Here is a 322-nt window from a genome sequence, read left to right on the forward strand (position 1 = left end):
CACCCGGGCGCGGCCCTGTGGCACCCTCCAGTGGCTCCCAGCTCCACAACGCCCAGCTCCCAGCAGCACCCAGCCCCATCACGCAAAGGCTGCCCATATCAACAGCAAAAAGCCCTCAGTCCCACTGCACCCAGCCCAACACCCGGGATCCTCAGCCTCACAGCACCCCCAGCCCCTCCAAGCCCACAGCATCCCGCCCGCTTGCCTCCCCAACCCCATAGCAGCCCCAGGGCCACAGCACACACCCCCATTGCCTCCCAGCCCCACAGCACCTCTATATTGCCACACAGTACATCCAGGCCCACCGCCCCCCCCATTGCCT

Source organism: Phaethon lepturus, unplaced genomic scaffold, assembly GCF_000687285.1.
Source record: "Phaethon lepturus isolate BGI_N335 unplaced genomic scaffold, ASM68728v1 scaffold32636, whole genome shotgun sequence".
Taxonomy (NCBI): Eukaryota; Metazoa; Chordata; class Aves; order Phaethontiformes; family Phaethontidae; genus Phaethon; species Phaethon lepturus.